The 19,645-nt window shown below is 37.1% G+C and overlaps 1 pseudogene; it reads left to right on the top strand.

Moving 5' to 3' along the window:
* The window catches only part of LOC143410763 (A disintegrin and metalloproteinase with thrombospondin motifs 5-like), a 33,843-nt pseudogene extending 14,483 nt beyond the window's left edge, over positions 1 to 19,360 (top strand).
* Positions 19,361 to 19,645: the final 285 nt, after the last annotated feature.

The following is a 19,645-nucleotide window of genomic DNA, read 5'->3' as shown; positions in this document are numbered from 1 at the left end:
GAAAAGGCTGTTACTGCATTTAATGCATATGAATATCTTATGAAATAGAATGCAATAATCACATTTTTCAAAATAGAAAATCTGGATTCAAATATATATCGTATTACAGAGGTTACTTTGGGCCACTTTTCCTTTTTTCTCTTATGTACCAGATCAAAAACTTAAATATAAAATTTTTCCACACAACTCCCACAGTGCAAGCTGATAAGGCTTCTACCTTGAAAAAGTTCAGGATCTGTGCAATGGATTCTCAGTGACTGTTTGTTTGACAAAATGACTTCCAGTAATTTTAAGGAAGATTCTGTTTTTCCGTGGTCTGTGATCCTAAAAATCTTAACACACTACTCAAAAATTAGAAGGTCCCTCCTAATCTGCCTTTGCACGTTATGAATGCACATTCATGCTTCTGTCCAAACAAACTGAGCATAACAGTGGGAGGGTTTTCCAGAGAGAACTTGCTAGCCTCATAAATACTGTTGAAGTCAATTACCAAATAAATAGCATAAATATGTGGTGACTTGGAAGGTCACCGAGCCCTAGTCACTTAATTTCAGCCACAACAGCAGTCAGCTGCTCAGTGAACAATTTTATTATGAGGTGTCAGTGATTTAACAAGTTGGCCAAAAGTAGTCGGAATGCAACATGAAAGATTTCCTCTCTGTTGAGTTTGACTGTGTATGCTGGACTCCTGATAGAATGGCCCAAGTTTCTGTACTTGGCACTCAGGAACCAAAGGAAAATGAAGGAATCAATTTGCTCTATTATATTCTGCATGCTTTTCAGTGGATTTTATATGATTCTACAAAGCTTTGCTAAAAACACTGATAGGGTAATTTGTTGTCTACTTTTTAGAGTTTCTGCAAACTGCTCGAACTGCTTACCTGAGTTTTTTTAAAGTAGCCTTTTAGATATATTGGGGAATGTCAATTTATCCTTAAACTGCTTGAAAATTGGTATTATGTAATAAAAAGCAATTTACTCAGATTATAGGAATGTGGTGATGTACTGTGTGTAATGGTATCTGACTAACAGAATGGCAATAGTGTGGACTGGGATACAGAGAGCCTGGTTGGGAGATTTAAGAACAAGTACCACCTGGCTGATCAATCACATCCCAGTATCTATTTGCTTTGCAGTCTCGAACACTCCATCAAGGGCATCTTGATATTTCCAACATTTCTTTATGGAGATGAATATACTTTCAAAATAAGCTATTTATTTGTGAGACTAGTAATCAGTCACAGCTCCCTAAATAACAAAAAGAAATGAAGACATGAAGTAAGCTTACATTTGCATGGAACCTAAAAGCTACTCATTTTCCCTCTCTGTCTTTGCCTCTCTAGTACATCTCACATAAATACTTAAGTACTTGACCAAGAAAATAAATCTCTGACATTCAAGAACCCTCTCTCAAGTGTTTGCAACTTGCATGGCATTAAGTTAAATGCAAAGGTTTCAACAGAGAATTGGGGACAGATGCACTTTGATCTCATGGGGCTTAGGGTTGATCAGAGAAGGCAGAAAATTAGACAATCAAAATAATATGTGGTGAGGGTTATGACATAATCCCACAGTTGCCTCGCAAATTCTAGATTCTAAATAAGGCTTTGTTTCTATGTGTCTTTGAGCATATGTGAGCCAGATGAATTATGGGACTATCCATTCTCAAATTTTTCAGTGTTCTTCCAAATGTTCACCCCAACTAATGGTTCCACTAACTATACGCAGCTTTTATTTCTCTAGAATGCAGTCTTTGGGTGAGAAAGAAATTAAAATGAACTCATTTACAATTGGGGAACAAAAAAATCAAGTCTCAGCATAATTGTTAGGAAAAAATAGAAATGCAAAACCACTCGTCATTGGCACTTCCTTTATTCGCTCCCACATTTGTGCCTTCTCTGTTCTCTCCCTTAGGACATCTACTTGGCCTCTCCCATGATGATTCCAAATTCTGTGAAGAGAACTTTGGTTCCACAGAAGATAAACGCTTAATGTCTTCCATCCTAACCAGCATTGATGCATCCAAGCCCTGGTCCAAATGTACCTCAGCCACCATCACAGAATTCCTGGATGACGGCCATGGTATGTATCCTTCAGGACAACAGAGGCTCAATGGAAGAAAGCTGGGATTCTTAGGCACTTTACTTTATTGCTTTCCCATAATGTTCATTTTGGTGTTTAGACAGTGTCAAAATAGGAGCAAGGAAATTGATTGTCTGTTGGTGTGTAATGCCAGCATCCCTGGTGGCTTTATAGCTATGGTATTTTTGCTTTTGAATTGTAAAGTTCAAAAGAGAAACCGTGTGGGAGACCACACAGAATGCCTAGTGGGTGCCCTGAAAGCCTGGCTTTTATTCCCTCTCTCACCACTGGCTTCCTGTGAGAACTTTGGCAGACATCTTGGTTTGCCTGCTATTAATACAACTCTCAGAATTATTTGTTACATGCCTATTACAGGGGTGTGGTTTAGGTGTAGGTGACAATTCTACTGGATTCTCTTCATGGCAACATAAAACCCACAAAGGAAGCTTTCGCTCTAGATTTTCATTGACTGGAAGAATTTGATTTCATTCTGACAGCAGATTCCCCTGAAAGCAGAATAAAAACTGCAAAACAGAAACAGAAAAGAAATCTAAACGATGGAAAAGCACTTTAAGAACTTCAAAGAAAGTCTTTGACTTTATCCTTTAGAGACAGTTCAAGAACATAGTACACTTTATTAAATCTTTAAGACTAGGATTAGAGCTGTAAATTTTATAGAAATAGAGGAAGTTATAATTTTTAGAAATAATAAATCCTAGCCCCGAAGTAATCTCTGAAACAAGCTGTTGCAAATTTTCTCACATCCTTTATTACTTAAAAATAATAGGAAATTAGGAGGGTGGACACATGAGCATTGAGGAGAGATCTTCAGATATCATATAATTCATTTCACATCATCTACTAAAAAGAACATATTCTTCATTTTTGCTCTTTTAAAATTCATCTTTTTCTAAATTGGTGCTTAAATCAAATACCATAATAATTTTTCATTAAGTTACCTTATGGCGTATGGTTCAGCATCTGTGATGATGGCCTTTCCCAAATCCACAAAGTTTATAACTTATTATATTTGTAATTTCGTAAGAGTGTTAGGCATCTTGAACTTTGGCCACACAGTGTCAAAATGAGGATAATAAAATTCATTTCAGACAGAAAGAACTTCAGCCACACAGTTCTTTGATATTATGTAGCCAGAATTTGCTCATTTATTCCTTCTTGTTACATCATTGATGAACTCTAAAGCCTTTTGCTACTTGCTGCTGTTTACATTATCTATCCCTAAAACTAACCTGAGTCCAGCTTGGTGTAATATTCCTCTCAATACAAAATAAATGTTGTTTGTTAGTGAAAGGTCAGCCTGATAACTTAAAAACTTCAGAATAGACTAGAAAGCAATATATTAGGCTTTTCCTTTAGACTAATAATAAAATGAGCATTTATGTTTTATTCATTAACAATGCTGGTTAGATGATGATAAAGTCCTAAAATAAATATTTACCTAATTCTTTTATCTACATATATCAAGTCAATATCTGATAAAGTCTGTCTTCAGTGGAACCTTAACACTTCACCCCTAATATTACTTTTGCTGTTTTATTTTTTTCCTGAGAATGAAATAACATTAATATCTAATTTCAAAATCACACTTTGTACATTCCAAAAGATTGAGCTAAACCTTGACTCATTAAATGAATGGATTTAGTTGCTAAGGCAGCAAATACTTATGGCTAAAATGGGACCAATTTTTTTTTCCTGAACAAGTATTAGGTCAACTAATTACAATGCTGTGCAGAATTTTGTTCCTTAATGCCATAATTTTGGAATGATTTGTGTATTTCATTTTCTGAAAATCATGATCTTATTTTTTGTGCAGTAAATAGGCTTTCAGCACTGTCTTCAACTTTTAACATTATTTCTGTATTTAAAGAAGTTTATACTCTGAATTTTAACAGTTGTAAAACAAATTTACATTTTTTTAATCTCTGTTTCTGTTAAAAAAGAATCATGATAGAAAACAAGAACATAATTTTAGTAGACATAGATCTTTTTCAATTGTACTGATTAATATTTCTGAATTTTCCAGATGTATATTAAATAAACATATTTAGTTATTAGAACAGAAAATTCTCAGTTTATGTATTGACTTTTTTCATCAAATTTAGATTCTCTTATTTTTGAATACATTGGTTTGGTTAGGCAGTGTTTTATTCTAGCCAAAACAAAGAATTCTATTTTATGAATCACATATAATGATTAAAGTAATTTCAGAACAATGAAATATAAAAGAGAGTAGTGTGGAAGAGTGGCAAAGCTAAATTATGTCTCATTTCTTCTAAAAATAGCATACACAGAATTGAAGCACATACACTATAGTACTGTTATTTAATTGTGAATTCAAATTAGCTTAATTAACTTTTTAATTGGGACCCTCCAAACTGACTTTAATCATTTGAAGTGCAAAACCAGCCACAGGAATTAGGAAACTCAATTTCTAGATGATTGAGGTACTGACATTTGAACTAAGGAACCTAGGAGCAAACCAAGGAGAATGTTGAAGCTCAAGAAAGGAAGAAAAATGAACATATATTTTGTCTAGGGATCAAAAGATTTTAGGATCCTTGTCACAAAACCTTTCACTTTACTCCTAGAGAGCTATGCAGGCTTCCAGTCAGATGCCTGTTATTAATATTTTACACTTTTACTATTTTTCTGCTCTAATTTTCTAGGACATTAACAATGTTAAGCAATAAAATAGTTGTAGGGGATGGGGAAGACTTCAGATAGGTAAACTGAGGGCAAGAAGTGGCATTGTTTAACAATAAAGATGAAACAAAAACAGTGAAATATAGCCCCAAACCATAAAATGTCCAGTGGTCTGATCCCATTTTACAAATGGTCAAAAGTGCTATCACATTAGTATTATCCCTAAAGTTACCTCTATATTTTGGCATGATGCAATAAATTCAGAAAAAGAATGATTTTTCAGTTATTGAGGAAGGCTAAATGGTAAAACTAGTATAAAGACTAAAAAGCAATTGTTATTTTTTTAAGTAAGTATTCTCAGTTATACAAAATGTGTGTAATTGTGTCTGTGTGTGTTTATATGTGTGTTGCTGAGGATTGAACCAAGGACCTCATATATGTGAGGTTAAAACTTTATCACTGAGCCACATCTCCAGACCCAAAATGTACATAATTTTTGATGGTATCTTAGTATCTAAAGATTACTTTATCTGGAACATCCATCCTATATAATATCTTATCCTTCCCTTCCCACCTCCAAAAGAGCTGGAGACATAAGAAACTAAATTCGAAGACTTGATTTATTTTAAAATTATTAGCTATAAGTGGCTGGACATTTGTAGCACTCAACCACTGCCAAACTTAAATTCATTAGCACTGAGTGTTTCCTGATTTAGATCCAACAAGAAATATGCAGCAATTAATTTATGGTTGAGAAGCCAATGTGCACACTCAAAAGTAGCTGTGTCTGAGATTTGTCATTCAGAAAGGAGTAGCCATGTCCCCTGGGACTCCTCTATGCCTGGCCAAGAGACTTGCAGAAGTCCTGAGTGTTTATACCCATTAGTTCTAGGCAAGCTGGCTGGGAGTGTGCTCTTCTAAAATAAAGGTAAGCACTGCCAGAGAAATTGTGCAGTGAAAGCAGGTTATTGAATTTCCTCTCTCCAATACTTAATAACCTTGAGGCCAAAAAAGATAGCTGTGTTTGCTGTATCCCTGAGTCCACAGTGCCGGATGATGCGAAAGGCCACCATCCAGGTAGGGACAGTTCAAGATCACCCACAACACAGGCTGCTAAGAAGAATCTGCAGACATACTTAAAATATTAACATGTAGCTTATTTCAAAAGCAAAGTTTACAGTCCCTCACTGAACATTGAACTTTAGTTACAAAAAATGGTTTTGGAAAACCAGATCTCTGAATCCTTTGCCAATTTTACAGCTTATCTGATTATATAATTTAGCATAAGAGCTCAACATTCAGTTTTTAAGGTGGTATTAGTAAAATTCAAAGTCACTATGGTTGTATCTTGATTTTCACAATAAATGTTCTTTTAAAGGAAATGCAAATAAGACATCTAAGGCAATGGTGACCTATATTTTTCAAAAGCTTTGCTTTCCCCTTTAGGATGGGGAGTTTTCAATCTTATTTCCTTGCCATTTCATCTGCTGGGTGTGCACCTTATGCCTCTAACAGTTTCTCAAACAGACTTTAGAGTTACTTTAGGTCAGTGCCCTTTGTTCTTTTCTCAATGCCCTTGTTCTATTATCTGCCTCTATCTCCCAAATGACTCATCGAATAGCAGGCAAATGCACCCATTTCTCTTTTAATGTCAGACATTTCAGTTAAGACCCAAAAGAAGAAGCACAAAGGCAGAGAGATGAAGTAGGAAGCAACGAGACAGCATATGAAGTCCTGTTGGGCCTCTTTGGATGCTTCAGTGGGGACAATGATTTCTTCTATGCCATGGCTATTTGGGGGTCAATTCTGAATTTTATGCCTGAGTATTGAAAGGATGGAAAGATGGAAATAACTGAAGTGCTAGAATTACAGAAGGAAAATGAAAATATAAAGAACAGCAACGTTCATCTGATAATTTCCATGCAACATTTATATGAAAGATGAATAGTGCTAGAAGTTAGGTATGTAAAACCAGAGATCACCTGGAGGAAAGGACTATCTTCCACCCCATTGGTGGACCTCAGTGGCCAGATGGAAACAACCACAATCTTTCTGTGTCTATCAAGGTACAACCATAGTGACTTTGAATTTTACTAATACCACCTTAAAAACTGAATGTTGAGCTCTTATGCTAAATTATATAAACAGATAAGCTGTAAAATTGGAAAAGGATTCAGAGATCTGGTTTTCCAAAAACATTTTTTGTTCCCTGGAGTGGGTCTGCCGTTTAGTAGAGATGTCCATACTATTTTATTGCAGAAGGACACACATCAACTTTTAAAAAGGACATCTATAGACTGTATGACTCAGAGTATACAGAAATAGTACAGAAACATATTCTAAGACTGAGAACATGATGGTAATAAGTTATGTCGATCACTTGATAAAAAGAAATCATTTTATTTTTAAAGGTTATCTCCACACAACCTCTAAGGAAAAAAAAAAGAACTGATATACCTATTTCTTAATAGCAAAGCAAATATGTTCTTGGTTTTCAAATTTTATAATTTCTGTCATGAAGAGAACCCACATCTTGAAGTCTCCTTGTTGTTGGCTGATTTCAAATAGTTTTCCCTCTATCCGTCTCTTCACTCATCGTAAGCTGATGAGATAGAGTCACTGTTAGTGACTTTGCAACCATAGTGAGTTTGCGACTCATTTTGCCTCCAGATAAGTAAAGTAGACCCATGCCATATGCATTCACACCTGGTAAAGACTTCCCAGATAATATTTAGTTACCCAGTCTGAAGATCTGTGATTTTGAGTAAAATTTTTTTAAAGTTTCTTAAGACAGCACTTTTCAGGAATTGGAAAGCATTCTTGCTGATTCAGATTTATTGACAGTCTTCTAACATCAGCAGTCTGGTAAGCCATTCTGGTTTCCACAGCATGCTTTTTCCATCTAGCAATGAAGATAACGCTCTCCACAGAGTTCTGAAGTGCCTCATCTTGGCCCTGTAAACAGAGCTTAGTGAGGTTTTCCTGTCATTCTTTCCTATTGACTTGATGTGGATGTTTTCCTTTCAGCTTGATGTTTTTCCCACACATTCTCTTTGGCAGGCCTCTTACTTTTAATGCTTTTTCTGGGTTCCCTTCAGAAGCTTTACCTCTTCAAACCCCCTGGCTCAGAAGTTAAATGGGAACTTCGCTCTTTATTCATTTTCATATAATGCCTCCATCACAGATGGACAAATTCTAAGGTATTCACTTTGAAGAAACCTGAGTGTCACTGTAAAAACATTTGCAGAACACTTAAGAGGGGTTATTCTCAATAAAAAATAAGAATTTGAATTTGTTGAATCAAAAGAATAATACATCTAAAAGGTTGGCAGATACGTTGAACAGAGAACTGTCTATCTTCGTTTCCTATTTTTCTGGTCTACCTTTGTATCTTCGTTTGTCAATTTTACCTTTAGACTGTTAAAGTGAGGAGAGACACATTTCTTTATAGTGAATTATGGAGAAGTTAACTGCCTTGGCCAACAGCACTCACCTTGTTAGTGTTTCACCAGCCTTAGAGGGTAGACCAGGTGTTTGTCCCATTAGCCTAGCTGCCCTTCAGCAGCAACATTAGACAGCCCTCCCCATGCTTGCAGAAGACGAAGTGGCATGCAATGAGGAGGGCAGATTCTAGGCATAAGACCCTAATTTAAGCTTTGTGGCATGTGGTAAATTATCTGCCTCTTATGATATGCCTCAGTTCTCTTGTCTATAAAGTGAGCAAAATAAATGAAACTGCCTCATACGGTTCTTGTGAGGATTAAATAAGTTATTACATGTAGATAATGTGTGGAACAAATGTTTGTTATTGTTTTTATTAGCTTTATCATCAGTGTATAAATCTAAAATTAAGTAAACAAAAAATATAGAAATAGATGGGCAATATGCATGCATATATGACAAAAGACGATAAATAGAGTAAAGCTCACTTGGCAGGGATTCTCAGGGAAGCATTTTCAGGGGAGAAATCCCTGTGTCACCTGTGGATCTGCTTCATCTGTGTCCCACCTTTTGTAGACCTCTCATCTCACCCCTGTTTGCCTGTGGCCAGTAAGACACTAATTTGGTTTTGACAGATATACTCCAAACACCCAACAGATACCTGTTCTCAAAAGAATAGATACCAAGGAAAGAAAAAGAAGAGTCAGAAGGCTGGCCTAGTCCTAAATTGTCAAAAGTTGTTTCTTTTCTTCTCTCATCACTCCTTTATTCTATGAATCTTGAAAGAATTTCACTCAAATTTCATCAGTGTGAAAGGAACACTACTTTTTTAGTCTATCTCTTTCATTTTATTGGGAGAACTTAAGGGGTAGATGTGGGTCATTTTTTTTTCATATTCTTGATACTAAGTATGCTTTCTAGAACATTCTAGATACTAAGCAAATGCTTGTTCAGTGAGTGCTATAATCAAAGAGGTATGAACTTGACTCTTATGGAACTAGTGGAAAGGAGACATGGAATAAACACATAGGGATAAGGTAAGTGAGAAGTAGATATGGGATGTAAATAGAATGCCAAGGGTGAATTCTGTTTCTCCAAGTTGAAGAGGATTTATTGTTGCTATTAAGTATGCTATCAGATTTCCTCAAGGTCCCTCCTAATTTTCTCTTGTTTTGGTGTTTCAGCATAATGGATATTTTCAAACTATTTCAAATAATTTTGTGTACTTATATGCTGCCAGCCACACCTACATTACAGGCATTCCGTTACAAGCATCACCCACGAAGGGTGATAGAGGGCACTGCTGAGTCCCACCCTTGCCGCTTGCAGAGTCCCTTTTCCATGGAGATTGTGGGTGCACAGTGCTTCGGCCTTATCTGGAGCCTTTAATTGTTAGATCTCCCCTTTTAGCGATGTGAAACCTAAACTTATTACGGAGGTCAATTTCCGTTGTTCTTTTAGGTAACTGTTTGCTAGACATACCACGCAAGCAAATCCAGGGCTCTGAGGAACTCCCAGGACAGACCTATGATGCCACCCAGCAGTGCAACCTGACATTCGGCCCCGAGTACTCAGTGTGTCCTGGCATGGACGTCTGTGCCCGCCTGTGGTGTGCCGTGGTGCGCCAGGGCCAGATGGTGTGTCTGACCAAGAAGCTGCCGGCTGTGGAAGGGACACCCTGTGGGAAGGGGAGAATCTGCCTGCAGGGCAAGTGTGTGGACAAAACCAAGAAAAAATACTACTCAGTAAATGGCCACCCAAATCCCTGAGACCTCGCATGGGATGTGTGTGGGTACTGTCATGGAGGGCTTCTTAGTTAAAAGATTCTTCCTTTCTGATCTATATAAGTTTCAATTTTTTGTGTCAGTAATCAAACACTGGAGAATATCTGACATTAGGTATTTCTTTAGGAATTATAGCCTTTCACATGTAAATAAATGACCAAGAATCTGTCTAATTGAGACCCCAAGTAGGGCCCCAGAACTCATCTTTTGGAAGCTCACTTTTAAACTCCTCTTGCTAAGATTCCAGATACATTTATTTAAATTTAGTAAGTAAATAGTAGCAGAGTCAATGCCATGGTCCTTATACGTATTTGGCAAGCTCCAAACGGTCATTTTGCTTCCGTTGATAGCAAGTTCATCTAACTTTAGGGATTGCAGTAACCTCTGGCTGCTCTGGGGAAATAGGTTTGCACTAAATGCACAGTCCCAGCTTCAGGTCACAAATTGCCTCCTTAATCTTCAAGGCCAGATCATGCTGAGTGTTCTCTCTCACTTGGAAGATTTTGCCACGTCCCAGAAGAATGCTGCTTTGTATTTATCACCTGTGTTTCTACAGGCTGTCACATAGAAAACATTTGTAGAATGGGTTCCTAGTCTTTAATGCTGTCAGATACCCCAACACAGGCAGCCAGAGGTAGTTCTGCACACATTCCCTGGACAAAATTGTGGGAAATATGTTTCCTTTCTGAATCTTTCAGCTTCATCCCACAATGTTTCCAGGGGACTAGACCTAGGTTGTCAGTACAGAGCTCTTCCTTCCCTATGGGGTACATGCATGTAGGGTGCAGGTGTCCTTCAGTTTCTGTCACAACTAATTAGGGATCATCCAAGCCATTGAAATACATTTATGTATGGATCAGAGTCTGTCACAGACAGAATACATGATATCATCAGAAGGACCCTAGAGCTTCAGGGCTAAAGACGGAGAAAGACAGGGACTTGCAATCACAATTGAACAATGCCGGGCCTCCTGCAAAGCTATCAACATTGTGCACTTTATCAAAGACCTGAGATCAGCGTGTACAGAAAGAGAACATGGTCCAGTGGTTACCAACAGAGTTGTACAATATCAGAAAGCATAATTTAAAATGTCTCATAGAAAACAGAAGACGTTCTTTGTGGTATCTTAGTATTTAGTAGGATGCATTAGATCCTCTGGCACTGGCTGTAAAGGCTGGGAAAGATGAATTGCTTGGAATTGGAAATGTGTTGCAATTCCAGAGCACGATCATGTTCAATCTGATGAAAATGTAACTGTCATGAGGTTTCCACTGTCTCATTATATGCAAGTGATTTCTAAAGGTACCTTTTGAATGTTTTCCTTCTGAGTTAAAAAAAAAAGAAAGAGAAGAAAAGAAAAGAAAGAAAAGCTTCTCTTTTTTATTTCAGACATCAAGCCATGGCAACTGGGGGTCCTGGGGACCCTGGGGCCAGTTGTCTCGCTCATGTGGGGGAGGAGTACAGTTTGCCTATCACCACTGCAATAATCCTGTGCCCAGAAACAGTGGCCACTACTGCACAGGGAAGAGAGACATCTACCGCTCCTGCAGTGTGATGCCCTGCCCACCCAATGGTATGTTACTCTGCGTCAGTAACTACCCTGTGCCACAAGTGTTTGAACTCTAACAGAAATAAATAGGAGAAGCTAGGGAAATAACATTTATATTAGGCTGCACAGTTCCACTAGTATGCAAATCAATAACAAATATGTGAGTGATTTTAAATTATTTTTATAAACAAATTGGTGTATTCAGGGAACTGGAAGATAATGATCCTGCAGACAGAAGTGGAAGACAATGATATAAAATCTTTCAGCGTGGATGCATAAAGAAGCTCTGTGATAAAGTTAGCATCATCTCCTTAAAATTAATTATTCAAATGCACAAGATTATATGTAAGGCTCAGAACAGGTCAAGTGTTAAAGTAACATGTTTTGTTTCCTAGGTAAATCTTTTCGTCATGAGCAATGTGAGGCCAAAAAAGGCTATCAGTCTGATGCAAAAAAAGTCAAAACATTCGTAGAATGGGTTCCCAAATATGCAGGCGTCCTTCCAGCAGACGTGTGCAAACTGACCTGCAGAGCCAAGGGCACTGGCTACTTCGTAGTCTTTTCTCCAAAGGTAACTAACTACACACTGGCTGTGTAGATGCAGGAGGTGTGCTTAGTGCAAATTATTTGGTAGAATGAAGGCTGCAGGTGCCAAATGTAAATAGTCATTATTTTGGGCGTGGTTTGAATTTTGGAGATTTTTATTTTCACCTCTATAACTTTTATATTTTCAAACTTTATACAATGAATAAAAATTATTTTTCAACAGAATAAGTAAATGTTTTAAAAGCTATTTTTGAAAATTATAAATCACTGTCAGGGCAAACAAAGTGTGACCTTAACTTCAAAATAGTCATGAAAACAACTAGTATTTCTTAGGCACATTTGCAAAGGATAATATAAAGCAAACAACTTTTCTATTTTTCTGTAATTTACTTAAGAATTTTTCTGCTGAGTCAGGAAGATAGACATCAACATCATTGTCTCTGACCCAGGGTTTTGACTAAGTCTTGGATCTTTAATGTGAATCAAGTGTCCTTCAAGTTATGTATAAGTTAAGTTTGTGGTCATCTCTTATTTTTCAAAGATGAACATATCTGCTTAGGAAATATACTTCAGGGTTTTCTTTCTTTTTCACTATTATGCAGCAACTATTAAATATTGTTTATCTATTTTGCAAACAGGTGCTACATTTAATACTTCATGGCCTTCAGAAATGTACATTATTGAAAACTAAGCTAATGTTCAATTTATGTGGCTTTTTTGAAAAATATATTTCATTTAGTATGAAATAATACATTTCATTTAAAAAATAATATAGAGTCAGGTGGGGTGGCACACACCTGTAATCCCAGTTAGTTGGCAGGCCGAGACAGGAGGATTCCAAGTTTGAGACCAGCCTCAGCAATTTAACAAGTCCGTAAGCAATTTAGCAAGACCCTGTCTCAAAATAAAAAATAAAAAGGGCTGGGAATGTTGCTCAGTAGTAAAGCACCCCTCCATTCAAACCCAAGTACCAATAAATAATTAGCACAGAGAAATAAAAACAAAAACATAACCTTGAAATAGCACTATATAGAGAACCATTGATCTATAGAAGTCTATTCTACTTCAATTTACATACATGCACACCTTCACTCATATTCAGATATATATATGAAAAGAGTTTTGTCTATACACAAACAATAAATGCAAGTTTATATATGAGCATGTATGTATGTTTCTGGTATTATATATACTCGCATACATAAGCCACAGTTTATATGCATATGGTTTTTTAACTAGCTTTTTAATGACAGTTTATACTAACTCATTTATTCAAAATATATTCATTCTCTTTCAGTAGTATTTTTGTGACTTCCTCATATTTTATTTTCCACATTAATGTATTTATCTTTACTTCAATGCACAATGGGGAATGCTTTTCAACCAGTCACATGGGTTTGAATAAGTTTAGATTTTCAAATGTGCTACCCTAAAAACAGTTATGCAATAAAGAAGAATCTCTGTGCCCTTAAGGCTGCTCATATTCAGTTCTCTACAGGCATGATAGTTCCACACAATAGATGAAAAAAAAAGTTTCAATCGATATAAAAACCAGATAATACTGTGGGAACCTGTTATTCATACCAAAATAGAGATAAGTACCTAGGATGGCCCAGCACATTAAGTTGAGAAAAGATGTCAGATCTTCTTACTGCTAATATAGCATGGATATTTCAGTCATAAATCCCTGAAAACTAAGTGGTTGGTTGATTTTTGATTGCTGGTTTATTTTTCAATATATGACTTATTCCAATCAAACGTAAATGAGATCTTGCTAGTTTACCAAAGGAATCAAATAGCAATGCACCCATGTTCCCACTCTTGCTGTGTCTGCCATTTCAGGTGACCGACGGGACTGAGTGCAGGCCTTACAGCAATTCCGTCTGCGTGTGCGGGAAGTGGGTGCGCACAGGCTGCATCATTGGCTCAAAACTGCAGTATGACAAGTGCGGCGTGTGCGGAGGAGACAACTCCAGTTGTACAAAGGATATTGGGACCTTCAATAAGAAAAGGTAATACGATAGACTGCTTTCCCTTACGTGAATAGAACAAAGCTTTAGACACTTGCAAAATTGATACAGGGGACTCACATTACCTCATAAGCTGTTTTTAGGGGAAGTCTGACATGGCTGTAGGAACACATTACGAATGTGAGAAGGGAAGGAGAGGAGATGAATAAAGCCCTGATAACTCAGGAGAAACTCACCGTGCCTCTGGGAAAAAGATGGATGGCCACAGCTGTAGGGGTCAAGAGGACAGCATCCAGCTACCATGATATTGTGCAGATCTGTTACCCTAAAACATAGTTGATGAAAGGATGCCTGGTTTCTATTTTAACTAATTTTTTTTCAACAAAGCAGTTTTTACTAGCCTGAGTTTTTGTTGAGAAAGCATTTCTTCTTGCAAACTAAGTTAATGGAAGTGGTGTGGGTACCAATCCTGGTTTATAATGAATATTCTGATTTATATCTATTCTAAAGAAAGTTCGTAAAACAATGCCTTCTGCATCTTTAATTGCACTTTAAATATGTAAGTGTATAAATTACCTATTTCCGGCATCAAATGTTATGCTAACAGATAGGATGGCTAACTCTAATGGAATGCAGGATTATTTTTCTTCTTTGCAAAACCACTTTTTGCTGAGTGGTATTAGCTGAGTGGACCTATATTCTTGATGTAGGTGCTGTGTTATCTTTAGAGAGTGAAGCACAAACCAAACTAACTATAAGAGTTTAATTAAAAGATTAAGCATCATGTCAATGTAAACACTGGAAATTATCTTTGAAAAGATGAAAAAAATGTGTGGCTAAAAATTTATTCTGGGTTAAAATATGTACCACCAATCTTACTTGATAATGAAATAATAATTAATTACCCAACTGTGTTGAGCCATCTGTGTTGATAAATCCTGCACCTCCAATTATATCCTGCATTTTTATACATCTCAAAGACATGTTATAGATGACGAATTTAGCCATTTGTTTAACAAATGAGGAGACTGGCACTATGAAAGACGTACAGACTTCTACGTGGCTAATGGGTGTTGAGCTGATCAGTGGCTATAACTTAAGTTCAGGCCATTTTGTAATTTAAAAAATAATAATAAAAGAAGGCAGGAATGCAATGAGGAAGGAAAGAAGGGAGGTAAGGGAAGGAGGAAAGAAAGATTTATAAACTGTATGGGGAATAAAGTTAATTTTAATAATATTTATCATAGATATATATTCTATGTATTCTTCTACATAAAGTTTAAACTCACTTTTAAAATGCTAAATATAGGGCTAGGGCTGTAGCTCAGTGGTAGAGTGCCTGCCTCGACTGTGTGAGGCACTGAGTTAGATCCTCAGCACTACATAAAAATAAATAAAGATAATATGTCCACATACAAATAAAAAAAAGAAAGAAAGAAATTAAAATTTTAAAAAGATTTAAAATGCTAAATATAACATTTTAACTTCTTTATATTGACAACTAATATCTTCACATTAGATGTCACATGAAAAGATGAAGAAATCCATGATAAAGACAGATGATGTGCAGTACAACCACTTGCAAACTGGTTTGACCAAGACTACATTATGTGATACAAATAATCTGTTTGAATGTCCCAAACAAATTGCTTAGGAGTAACATTAATCTTGGAGATAAAATATTTGCAATTAAGCTCTAGTTCAAAAAAACAATTCACTAGTCATGTAATCTTTGAAAGGTCATTTAAATTTTTTGTCATGATATTTCTCAAAAGTAGAATGGAAATAAGAGCAATTATCTTGCAATTAATGAAAGCATAGGTGAGGATTAAATGAGGCAATACAAATTAAAATACTTCAAGTTCACACCTGTTCACAAACATGACCACTCCTCCCTCAGGTCAGTAAATGGTAATTCAATTACTTAAGCCTACACTTTCAAATTGGCTTTCACTTCTCATTTTCTCTCACACCCCATATTGATCTACCAGTGAATCCTTTTGGCTTGCTTTCCACCATTTATCCAGATGTGTTGCCCTTTACCATGACTTCCTCCCCAGTCACCAAGTCTTTTTTTTTATTTTATTATTTTATTTTTTTATATTGGGGATTGAACCCAGGGCATATGCATGCCAGGAAAGCACTCTTCCAACTGAGCTATATCCCCATCCCTCCCAGTCACCAAGTCTTGCCTGGCTGACCAGCAGTCTTCTCACTGATCACTCTGGCCCTGGCCCCTCACAGCCTCTTCTTCCTCCCGTGAGAAGAGCAGCTGCTTTATTACCTAATCAGATCCTGGTGTTCCTTGGTCAACACTCTCTGATGGCCCCATGTCACTTAGTGTCCAAGACTGCTTTGTCCCCTGGCCTGCTGGGTGATGCCTTATTGACACTGGTCCTCTTGCTCTGCTTCTGATTCCTTTCAAGCAAACAACTTTCATGTATGGGCCATTTCCTCTGCCTGGCACACTTTCCCCAATTAATAAGCTGTGGTCTCTGTAGGCCTCTGTCAAATATCACCTTCCCAGATAATGGCTACGCTAATGAGCAGGAAGACCATCCCCCAATCCCGCCATTACTCTGTCTTCTGACCTTGCTGTGTTTCTTTGCAGAAAATATAAATTTTATTTAGGGGAAGAGTGGGGGGGGTATTACTGCCCCCTAAAATGTCACTTCCGTAACAGCATGCTAAGTATGTGAATGAATTTACTCCTTCATTACAGGCAGGCACTGCTCTTGGTACTGTGCAGATAGCCCTGCAAAAAACCAACTTCTCTTGCTCTGCCAGTCAGACTTTATAGTAGTTAAGTGAAAACAACCTCATTTATTTATGGTAGTCAGGGAACCTGGTTGCTCTCCAGAATTTAAATGATACCCAACAGGGTGTAGAGAAACTGAAATATTAATCACAAGATAATGGAACCCATCTTTTAATTAGTGCCTATGAAATCAGGGCACTAATCCTCAGCCTTACCAGTGCCTTGTAAAACTCAGCTTGAAAACCTGTTATGGTGCTGACCTCACTGATTCTCAGCAAAATGAGACAGGCTCTGAGGAGCAAGATAAAAACAAAAAGCTCTCCTGCCACTTTTCTTACCATTCAGCTTTTCTTTTTCTTATATCTGGTTTAGTATCATTATAACCAGAACTTAGTTTCAGTTAACTGTTATAAAATATGCATAAGGATTTTAGGCAAGGGACATGGTGAAAAGAACTCAAATTGGGATTCAAGAGACATGACTTCTAAGCTAAATACTTCCACTAGTGAATTAGAGTGAACTTGTTTAAATACTTGAAAATATCCCTTTTTCTTAGCTTTGAATGAAAGATGAGATTCCCCAACATTCTTCCTGCTGTTGTTTGAAGCCACCATGGGTTTGCATATCATTGATTGGTATTAGACACTATAAAAACAAAAAAGGTCTGGAAGAAAGGATTATACATAATATATTTGAAAATTGAAATGATGAATCAAGCTGGAATAAGCAATATCCTCAGCCTGCATCTTCTTTCTTCAACACTGTCAGAAACTCTGATACCTACTTGGCAATTACTGTGGAACAGATGCCCAATAAACAGGGCACTTTCTTAGGATGAGCTTCCCCTTCCATCCAGATGAAATTCTGGAGCAGGGGAAAGACTTGGATTTTTAATGTTTGGGTAGTGACCCCATAGCTTCCAACCTTGAGTAAGAAATAGACAACTCAATTTCATACAACTCAGTCAAACTGCACAAGGAATTTCTATTTAACTGCACCAGGAGTTTTTATTTAAATAACTGGAAAATTATTTAAAGTAAGTAGTGGGACTACTGGTGTAGTCCCTTGGTGCTTAATTAGCATTTTTTCCCAGCATTTGCCCAGGTTTATGAGTATTAGAGATATCTGTGACTTTTTCCCTTCTCCTAAGCAGATGGCCTAGGGACCTATCTTATTTGTCACCCACTGTAACATTTTATTTGGTTTGTCATAATATCTCCATGAATACTAATTTCAGGGAGTTTTGATAAGGTGTTATTTTTTTTTTCTTTTATTTTCATGCTGGTAGTGAGTTTTCTTTACTCACTAGAATTTTAACTTCTATTTAGTGTCCTATCTCTTAACACTAAATAACTTAATAGTTGTAGTAAAAATGGAAACAGAGCTTTTGTTCTGATCTTAGACCAGCAAAGAACTAAATCTGTGCCCTGAACCAGTCCACATTGAAGCAGTGTTGGGAACCCTGAGATCACTGCTCTAGGTACCCCACCCTACATGATGGCCATTCAATTGGCCTGGACTATGGCATAAGCTTTGGAACTTCTAAAAGATCTTCAGGATATTCCAATATGCAAATAAGTTTGAGAAATAGTAAAATTTGCTATGAGATTGAATGAGGGCAAATGTTTTTTGTTTTCTTGTGTTTACATATGTCACATTGTATCTAGAAAAGAATGTAAAGTGACATTGTAAAGATGATAGAGTAGGAAAAGGATGGCAATGGTTGAATGAATTTTTAAATGAAGTTGGTATAAATTTTTTAATCAAGGTAGGTTGTTGACTTCATCCTAATTTTGAACATCTCAATACAATTGCAGATGGTCACTTTTAATGTGTCATTAGAAAATGCCTTTCTAAGGTCAATCTAAATTAATCTTTTAAAAATATTGAAAGTTCGTGGGAAGATGTTTAGTGAGTTTCTTTTTGTTCATCCATTTGCTGAGAGTTTACCTATTTTTTTCTCTTTGCCTCCCTCCTCTGTGGAAATTCCTCTCTCCAGTAAGGGCTACACTGACGTTGTGCGGATCCCTGAAGGGGCAACCCACATAAAAGTCCGACAATTCAAAGCCAAAGACCAGACTAGATTCACTGCCTACTTAGCCCTGAAGAAGAAAAATGGCGAGTACCTAATCAATGGAAAGTACATGATCTCCACTTCCGAGACAATCATCGACATCAATGGAACAGTCATGAACTACAGTGGTTGGAGCCAGAGGGATAATTTCTTGCATGGTATGGGCTACTCAGCCACAAAGGAGATCCTAATAGTGCAGATTCTTGCAACAGACCCAACAAAAGCTTTAGACGTCTGCTATAGTTTTTTTGTTCCCAAGAAGTCTACTCAAAAAGTAAACTCTGTCACTAGCCACGGCAGCAATAAAGTGGCATCACACCTTCCACAGCTGCAGTGGGTGACAGGCCCCTGGCTTGCCTGCTCTAGGACCTCTGACATGGGCTGGCACACCAGGACGGTGCAGTGCCAGGATGGAAACTGGAAGTTAGCCAAGGGATGTCTTCTCTCTCAGAGGCCTTCTGCATTAAGCAATGTCTGCTGAAGAAATGTTAGCCTGTGGTATGCTCTTAGGCACTGTAGGATCCATCACTGTGGTGAACATGAGGTCTACCCAATGCACAGAAAGTCATGCTTCAATGTCATTGTCACCAGGAGTTGAATTATGGGCAGAATCTGCTCTCTGTGACCAAAAGAAGATATGCACTGCTTCATGTGACAATGGTAACCTTGGAATATAGGAAAATTTTTTAGTTATTGAACATCCCCTGGACCTACAAGAATGGAAAACATGAATGTAGAATCAGGGGACATTTGAAGATGGCAGAACAGTCTCCCCCT

The sequence above is a fragment of the Callospermophilus lateralis genome, chromosome 11, assembly GCF_048772815.1.
Source record: "Callospermophilus lateralis isolate mCalLat2 chromosome 11, mCalLat2.hap1, whole genome shotgun sequence".
Classification (NCBI taxonomy): domain Eukaryota; kingdom Metazoa; phylum Chordata; class Mammalia; order Rodentia; family Sciuridae; genus Callospermophilus; species Callospermophilus lateralis.
The sequence above is the reverse complement of the archived record's forward strand: the minus strand, read 5'-3'. Positions and strand labels throughout refer to the sequence as shown.